Source organism: Patella vulgata, chromosome 4, assembly GCF_932274485.2.
Source record: "Patella vulgata chromosome 4, xgPatVulg1.2, whole genome shotgun sequence".
NCBI lineage: Eukaryota > Metazoa > Mollusca > Gastropoda > Patellidae > Patella > Patella vulgata.
This window is the reverse complement of record NC_065882.2, coordinates 16,100,240-16,108,221: the sequence shown is the minus strand read 5'-3', so window position 1 is coordinate 16,108,221 and position 7,982 is coordinate 16,100,240. Positions and strand designations below refer to the sequence as shown.

At 38.0% G+C, this 7,982-nt stretch overlaps 1 long non-coding RNA gene across 1 annotated transcript; it reads right to left on the bottom strand.

Annotated features, from left to right (window-relative positions):
* Positions 1 to 2,691: 2,691 nt before the first annotated feature.
* Positions 2,692 to 6,091, bottom strand: LOC126818687 (uncharacterized). Its single transcript, XR_007679303.1, has 4 exons — positions 6,058 to 6,091; positions 5,375 to 5,477; positions 3,948 to 4,073; positions 2,692 to 2,888 (listed from the first exon to the last, which is right to left on the bottom strand). It is a non-coding gene; the product is annotated as an uncharacterized LOC126818687 (long non-coding RNA).
* Between the last annotated feature and the right edge of the window lie 1,891 nt (positions 6,092 to 7,982).

Here is a 7,982-nt window from a genome sequence, read left to right as displayed (position 1 = left end):
TACGCCCTTCTTCCATAACTTTTCGTCTGTTTAACATTGATTTGTAACTGTTCCTATTAAACGAACGGCTAGCTTTAGGCAGCGTTCTTTAGAACATAATTATAAGCTGCACCTCTGGAATTCATATCAGGAATGATTAATTTCCTATATTTTCAAACGTCATATAATAATATACTCGTTTCTATTAACTGCATTTTAAAGAATATTAATTGTTATCGCTGTTCTGTTTTTGATTTTTGTTGTGGTTTTTTTGTTTGTTTGTTTTTTGTTTGTTTTTTTTTGGTACTGCTACGGCTTCCTCCCACTAAAGACCCCTATACGCGCAAGCGAATTATTGAACCATGTTAGTCCCGAGACGACCCAGTTAAACTCTCTCTCTCTCTCTCTCTCTCTCTCTCTGTACTTCGCTGAGAGAGACTAGAGAGAGAGAGAGAGAGAGAGAGAGAGAGTGGTGGGGGGGGGGCAAGTACGATCCCGGGCATCCACTTAAAGGGGGCAACCAATTATGCTTTTTTTTTTCAAAATGAGAAATTTTACGTACCGCTGTTATCTTAATTTGGGTTGCAAACTGACTTACTTAATTTGAATAAAAAGTTTATTTCATCTGTTCAGACATGTTCAAAATGTCTTTCTTTGTACGTCGCCAGTACTAGCCTATAATGTAAGTATTGAGGCAGATACAATAGAGACTTTTGGCAAGCGTAAATTCCTGGGGCTGGTTGTTCGAAAGCTGATCCGTTAACTTTTAACGACTCGTTAACATGGAGTTAACGGATCGTTAAATAACAGAGAGAAAGCCTGTTGCTGCAAGCCCCGTTAACTTTAACATGTTAAAGAGCCTTTTGGCAAGAGTAAATTCCTGGGGCCGTTTGTTCAAAGCCCTGTTAACTTTTAACGACTCGTTAATATGGAGTTAACGGATCGTTATCTTTAACGGAGAGAAAGTCTGTTGCTGGAAGCCCCGTTAACTTTAACATGTTGTTAACTTGCCGTTATATTTAACGGGGGTGTTGGCTTCGTTATCTGTTTAACGATGGCATTATTATAGTAGGCTGTCAGTCGAAGAATATCCTTAGCAAAAAGTCATAATGACATTGACTTTCCAGCAATAATATCGTTGACTTTTAACTTTTTTTTTTCTTTTTTTTTTGCTACTTTTAGACGCTAAAATACTTTGCCATAGCGCTTTTATGAATCTATGCGTATCCTATAGAACACGAAGGAGTATATTTGATGTGATTTTAACCATGATAAAGACTGGAATTTAATAATTATGTTTGAAGATTTTTACTCGGAATTTTCATATTTGTTCCGTCTCTCTGCCTGCATGCTGGTTGAATAATATAACTTAGCACCTAACACTCGGAGGGAATCACTGAATCATAAAAGAACTCAAAAAGTAACCTTCATATATCTGAAGCGCAGGGACCAGAAATCGTCGTTAATTGGACATAATCTCGAGATCTGCCTGTCAATATCGCCTGTTTTGTAAGGGTTGGCAGAACTTCCAGTCTGTCGCCCCACAACAAACGCACTAGCCGTACTATTAACTTGACTGAGATAGTATAAGAACACAGAAGAGTGGAAGAATGGTGCCATAATGGAATCGAGTGCCGTATAGGCGCGAAAAAAATTCAGATAGAAACGTATAGTATGGATTTGAGCTTTTAATTGCTTGGGACTGGACCTGAAAATTTTCGTCAATGTCATGGCAAATGGAAGCGAAATCTCGTGAACGAGAGGATTTCGAGGCCTGGGTGTCAATTCCGCCTATTTTGTGAGAGTCGATATGGTTAACATTTGTACAGTCTGTCACCTCACTCGAACCTCTCACAAGTGGTAGCCCACTACCAATTGGGCGATTCTCTGTGAACGTGAATATGATAGTGATCGGACAGTATAAGACAGTGGAGTGGAAGAATTATAGCATAATGGAATTGAGCGAAGTAGGCGCGAAGTTTGGTCTGCCTACCCTCAAACACGCCTATGATCAGCCACCATCTTCTACAAGTTCCCCGAGTCGTGTTTATACTGACAATTCTCATTAATTTCATATTCCTTTAAGTTAATAGGAAGGTCAGAGGACTTCGCCCGCTCAGAGACCGTTCCAACAAGAACTACCCGAGGAGTTGTGTCGGAACATATCTGGCCCCGAGTTCACAAAGCATTCTCGGACTTAAGTTAAGAATTTATTCAACTTAGCACATTGTTTCTTATTGATGTATTTGGTACATTAAAACAATAAAACAACAAGATTTATAAAGGGCTATATTGTAGTTAAAATAAGGCGAAAAATTTTGAGTAAATTCTTAACGCTGTAAATGTGAATTAACGCGCACTGCCAGGGTTCCCAAGTTATGTTGGGTATACGGGAAGTAATGTGCTGGAATTAAAGGGATGCAGACCACCATTAATTTCCTCCATTGACTTCAATGTTAATTCTGTCTATTTGCCCGGCTCGATCCTTTCCCCAAATTTTCGTTTGGCGGAGTTATAAGTAGACGAAGTACAATTGGCTACCGAGATAATGAAATTTAATGATGGTCTGCCTCCAAAGTTTTGCCGGCAGATTAAGACCCCATGTGATAATTTATTGATACAATTGAGCGTCATTTTACCATAACCATGATCCATAACTTATGGTCGTAGTAAGACATTTCCATACTTTTGAAATTAATAAATTCTGAACAATTTAACCTAAAGATGTTTTATTACAATCTTAGGTTCCTGTAATGAATATCGGTTTGCTCCAGTATGTCCCGGCGGTAGGCCATAAAAAACAGAATCCATCCAACGAATATTATCAGCAGTACATTTAGCTATAATAGTACCGTTATCGTCAAATATGTCACTCTCAAATTTCAAACAAGCTCCTTCATAGACACATCCTGAAACATAGGCAACAGCAAATAAGAGATGAAAAGCGCGAGAGAGAGAAAGAGAGAGGGAGAGGCGGGGGGGGGGGTGGGTTAAAGTCCGCTCGATACAAACTGGGTTGCTTCGCGAATAACATAGGGATCAATTAACCTTCATTAAATCGCTGTAGCGTATGAGTCTAGTTGTGGGAGGAAACTGGCAGATCCGGAAAAAAAAACCCACGAGATTGGAAGGCCTTGCCACATAAAAGTGTGGGCTCGAAACAACGCCGCACAGTAAAGTTTGTCTATATAAGCCCAGGTATTATACGCTAATACAAAATAAAATAATATATAAAATCAGGAAATATTTCTCATCAAATTCATTTTGCACGAGAGTATATATTTACCATCTACGTTCCTCAAGAATAAAGAATTACAATAGGGTTCAGTTAGACTTTTTTTATTTCAAAGTAAAAAAATAAACTGAAATTTATTCTTGAAATTTATTGCTGATTTCATATTTATTTCGACTATCTTGACCTGTTTAGTCTTATTAAACATACATTATGCAAGAGCTAAATCTGTCTATTGCAGGTCTTTCTTTAGGCCAGGAATGTTATAATAGAAACTATTAATTAGACATTTATTAACAAAACAAGACCATAATCGACCCTCGATGGCATCGGATACTCGAGGTTTTAACTAGATTAAAACAGCTCGCCATTTAAAAATGGGAAAGCGGGGCTAAGTCCCGATTATACCAGTGCCCTAGCGGGTTACCACAGTGGTAACCACTGGTCAAAACTACAAACAATGATAACTTGGCTGAGAATGAAGTAGTTTGAATGAAGTTTTCAATATTTTCTTTTTTTATCATCTATTTTTGAATTATTATAGCAAGAATGACCAACCCTTTATTAAACTCTTAACTAATGTATCTTTTTAAGTAGATAGAATGCATTTTATTTCGTTCAAGTAAACCAGGACGCATATTTCCGATTTTTGGCATTTGGCAAAACGAACCCTCAAATTGGTAACCTTTATTGGGGTTTTAACGTATAACAATTTATTATGTTATTCGTTACTTACCCCGGTAAATAAACGCTGCCTGCTCGTAGAACTCATTAAAAGAACATAAGTAACCTGTACAGCTCATTTGATCCAAAGGCACAAATGTGAACTGGGGTATCCAACCATAACCACTAACATAACAATCTAAAAATATAGATACAGAAATGAAAATTGGATATTGAAGACGATGTAACATTAGAATTAAATACAAATTTTGTCATAATGATATACAGGGCCGGATTTACCTACGTGGGCAGACAACTATAATCCTTGTCACGTGCAAGCTGGGAATCAAAACCACGCCACTTGACTCATCTTATGATCTAAAGCGCATGCGTTAGATCCCCCCCCCCCCATAGACCACCCCATCTTATACATATTATGTTTATTTGCGCATATCCAGAACGGTCATTCGATATGCAATACTTGTTATCTGAAAGTATATTTCTGGTGGTCAGGAACAATCAAATTACAGACTCAACTACACGGAGACAACGTCTGTTGTTCAAAATTTGAAATGAAACGGACTTTAACGCCCTACTGTTCTGCACTGACTGGGCTGATGAAGACGGGCATACGTCATATATGTCCGAGAAAATTTTGCCGGTTAGCGGTCTAGTCTTATATCGAAATTCAACTGTCATATTTCACGTGCAGGCCAATGTATACGGGACTTCCCTATTTTGGTCCACCCGTTGGAGACAACGTCGGGTTTGACGTGAGGTCTGGAGGATCACCCGAGGAAATAGGATTAAACAGTGAGGTGAGGTATTCATAGGCGTACGAGCTGGGGGGGGGGGGGGGCTGGGGGCGGCCGCCCCCCCCCCCCCATTTTGGGCACCAAATGCTGGGAAAATTTGGGCACACAATTGTACTTTGTAAAAGTTGTATAAAAAAATATTGTGTTCTTGAATGTGTCCAATTTAACAGCGAATTTAAATTCAGAGTGTCTATAGTTAGGCAATTAAATAGAAATCTTAACGACTCGAACCCTCTATTGTTTGGAGTACAGTAAGCCACGGATTACAGTTACATAAACAACTGTTTTTAGTTGTGTATATTACAAGTAAATAAAATTTAGTTCCCTTTTATTGATGATTTAGAAATTAAGAACTTATTCATCGCAAAAGAGATATTATTATTATTATTAGCCTATGTAACATACTAAGAACCTAACTACATTTTTGGGGCACCAACCACCACCGCCCCCCAGTAAAAAATTTCCCCGTACGCCTATGAACAGCACTACGGCCTACTCTTATATCGAACTCCAACCGTCAGGGTATCTTTTACGTTGTACACGGGAGCCCGATTTTTTGTCACATTCGAACGACTTGACACTTTCCTGATTAGCAAGCCAGTTGTGTGTGTGTGTGGGGGGGGGGGGCATTCAGAGACCCCATGGACACGCGTTAGTAATTTACCATGGTGAAAATGAAACTAACCTGGTATGTCACTTAGAACCACTCCATATAAACACGAGAGCAGTAATATCTTGTACATCTCTTATTCCTGTCAATACACTGCTGCACGATTCTGGTTATCAACCTTTCAATTACATTAAAAGATGTTTTACGCCATGGGCGTCCATTTTTAATATGAATAACGAGAATCGATCCCATTTTATCTTTTTAAAAAGGTGAATTTAAAGCTTACATCAAACTGAAATAACGTTTAGTCAAAACGACCATTATGGAAGTTTAATCTTTAAAGATACATTAGTTAAACATACACTGTGCAAAAGCTAAATCTGCCTAATGCAGGTCTTTCTTTAGGCCTGAGATGTTATATAAACTATTAATTAGACTTTTATTTTCGACTCTCGATGGCATCGGATACTCGAGATTTTAACTAAAAATGGGGGGTTGGATGGCTGAATGGTTAGCGTGCGCGCGCTGTATCATAAAGTCTGTCATTGAGTCAACCGGCGTTGACTACAGTAATGAAACTACAGTATAAAATTTGCCATGCATCGAGTTGACAACCTGGTGCATTACCCACCGAGCCACCAGCCCCCCCCCCCTCCCTCCATATTGGCCCATGCACAGCCTAGAAAACGACAGAGGACATGAAGTCATTATACAACAAGTCTGCCTGTAATGGAACTAAAGTATTAAATTTGCCATACCTTTTTACGTCCGGAGCTAAAATGCTGATGCAAGATTCCGTCATATTTTATATCTTTCCGAAGACAACAGCTGGTCAAATTCTAAAAGTGGTTGAGTTGTTTATGACATAAAATGACACAGGGCGTGTTTATTTTTTATTTTTTTCTGACGCAAACATGTACATGCAAAAAGACAGTTGTGTCCAAACTTAGACATAGTTTCATTAAAGCCCCAGCATGCCAGAATATATGTTAAATATAGAGATTAAAGTCTCAGCATGCCATAATAAATGTTAACTATAGAGTTTAAAGCCCCAACATGCCAGAATATATATGTTGAATATAGAGTTTAAAGTCCAAAAATGCAGAATAAAAGTTAAATACAATACTTATCTACATGCGCAATTCTTTCTAATACTAATCGATTCAATCCAGTACTCATCTATGTACGTGATTCAATCCAATACTAATCTACGTGATTCAATCCAATACTAATCTATGTAAGTGATTAAATCCAGTACTAATCTATGTACGTGATTCCATCCAGTACTAATCTATGTACGTGATTCAATCCAGTACTAATCTACGTGATTCGGTTCAATACTAATCTATGTAAGTGATTCAATCCAGTACTAAGCTACGTGATTCAATCCAGTACTAATCTACTGACTCGATTCAATGCAGTACTAATCTATGTATGTGATTCAATCTAGTACTCATCTATGTATGTGATTCGATCGAGTACAAACTTACATGTATGGTTCACGTCAGTACTCATCTACGTATGTGATTCTATCCAATACTAAGCCAGAAGCTGTATTTCAGTCGTAATTCAGTCTGAAATGCAGTTTTCATATTGACCAATCTGCAATTTCAGTCGGAATTCAGTCTCAAATGTGAGCGTTATTTGATTACAAGTAAATGTCCATAAAACGACCCATGGAAACGCAAGGATGTCTTCTATGGCGCAGGGTATGCTTACTCTTTCTGTGCCCTGTTGGGGTGGGGGGGGGTGTCTAAGTCGTGCGCTACAGATCAAAAGTCTGGCATTTACTAAAGTGGCGTGGTTTCGATACCCATATTACAAGTATGTGAAAAGGAGTAGGATCGCCTGTCCTACTTCGTTGCCTTTCTGTGGGTTCTTCGGCTTCCGTTCACTGACAATGACCCCAACGTGCAAGCGAATTATTGAAATAAAATCAAACCATATGTTAGTCTCGAAATGTTGGGCGTTGACCTCTCTCACTCACCCTCTCTCTTCTCTCTCGCCGCCAAGTATATATAGACACTTTAGTGCTTTATTTTAATGAGCATTTACTTTAAATAACAGACATCGTTCTACATGTATAGATTGCGAGCACGGTGATTTTGTTATTAAAAAGATTTGATATGACATATGCAACATTCGTATATGATTTAATCATTGACAAGCTCTTTCATTTATTGACAAAATTATTGATAAATTTCTATTTTGGTTCAGATATTACATTCGTAAGCCTGCTTTAATTTATCAATCAATTTTGTTCAAAGATCCCTTATGTAAGCCGACCGTTCGTGCAATATAATAGTTTAAGAATATACATGTACATATATATGGAAAATGAATTGAAAATTTCAGTCAAATTACTTTATTGTGAGCGACGTTATGACTGTAGCGTATATTGTTTATTATCGTATCAACGGTACTTGACAAACGAGGTTGTGCCTCGATCATTCATTTTATCGTTAAATTTTAAAATCTCGCGGATGTTTTAATCCATTTAAATCTCAGCCATCGGTACCCACGGTATTTGACAATCGATCATCCATTTTATCGTTAAATTTAAAAATCTCGCGGGTGTTTTAATCCATTTAAATCTCAGTCATCTGATGCCCCAGCGAGTTGAATTTAGGTCTGCCATGCGAATCAATGTCTAAATAATAGTTTATATAACATGTGAAGCAAA